Here is a 1,392-nt window from a genome sequence, read left to right on the forward strand (position 1 = left end):
GGTCATGTTCTGTTATTTCTTCAATATCAAGAGCTACAATACAACATATGATATATGCCATAGCCATTTTATCCTTTATTTATGAAAATGACTTCAATTCAATTTATATTGTTATGACAGCGTCAAAAGTAAATGGTTATGGCGATTCTGTCATAGTTATATTTATATGGCAATTTTGTCACATAATATGGCTATGGAAATTTTTTCACAGTTATATGGCTATGGAAATTTTTTCACAGTTATATGGATATGGCAATTTTTATCAGAGTAATATGGTTATGGCAATTTTGTCACAGTTATATTGTTACGGCAGTTTTTGTCACAGTAATATGGTTATGGTAATTTTGTCACAGTATAATGGTTATGGCACAGTTGTTGTTTGTTTGGCGAAGTTAGTTGCTCGCGAGTTATTATGAAATAAGTAAGAAATGAACGAAATAAACCTGTAGTAACTGTTCCAATATATTCTGCTTTAATACTTTGTTCTGAAACAAAGAACCAGAATAATAATTCCTTGCCAAAATGTCAATCGAAAAAAATCGCAATATATATAACTTTTAATCGAAATTGCAGTGCGTTCAATTTGAAATTCATCGTCGCACTGAATTAATAAACATCGGATTTCGTTGAACAGTTTCTATGAAGCTTGTACACGTTTCCCATTTGGAAAATCGTACGATTTTAAAATTTCAATTAGGTATAGGAATTAATAAACATCGGATTTTGTTGAACAGTTTCTATGAAGCTTGTACACGTTTCCCATTTGGAAAATCGTACGATTTTAAAATTTCAATTAGGTATAGGAATTAATAAACATCGGATTTCGTTGAACAGTTTTTATGAAGCTTGTACACGCTTCTCATTTGGAAAATTGTACGATTTTAAAATTTCAATTAGGTATAATTAGAAGATTATTAGAAGCTATATAAATCTCCTGTAAGATACTAACATCCACTGACGTTTCAAACACCAAAAATCAAACCTTACCTGTTTTTACAACATTGTCTTTATCACCCATTTCAAATCTCGCTTCAGTTCCCATTTCTACTAGCATTTCTAATACCAAAAATTATCATAAAATTATAATAAAAAATTACATCAGATGATACAGGTAGAGATTGTAGAAATACATCAGATGATACAGGTAGAGATTGTAGAAAATACATCAGATGATACAGGTAGAGATTGTAGAAATACATCAGATGATACTGGTAGAGATTGTAAAAAAATACATCAGATTTTACAGGTAGAGATTGTAGAAATACATCAGATGATACAGGTAGAGATTGTAGAAAATACATCAAATGATACAGGTAGAGATTGTAGAAAATACATCAAATGATGCAGGTAGTGCTTGTAGAAATACACCAGATGATACAGGTAGAGATTGTA

At 30.4% G+C, this 1,392-nt stretch overlaps 1 protein-coding gene across 1 annotated transcript in view; it reads right to left on the reverse strand.

Moving 5' to 3' along the window:
- LOTGIDRAFT_238422 (hypothetical protein) overlaps positions 1 to 1,392 on the reverse strand; it is a gene marked incomplete at its 5' end in the record, with an annotated part of 41,686 nt that overhangs the window by 12,753 nt on the left and 27,541 nt on the right. The gene's annotated exons all lie outside the window — the stretch shown is intronic.

This window comes from Lottia gigantea (assembly GCF_000327385.1).
Source record: "Lottia gigantea unplaced genomic scaffold LOTGIsca_145, whole genome shotgun sequence".
NCBI lineage: Eukaryota > Metazoa > Mollusca > Gastropoda > Lottiidae > Lottia > Lottia gigantea.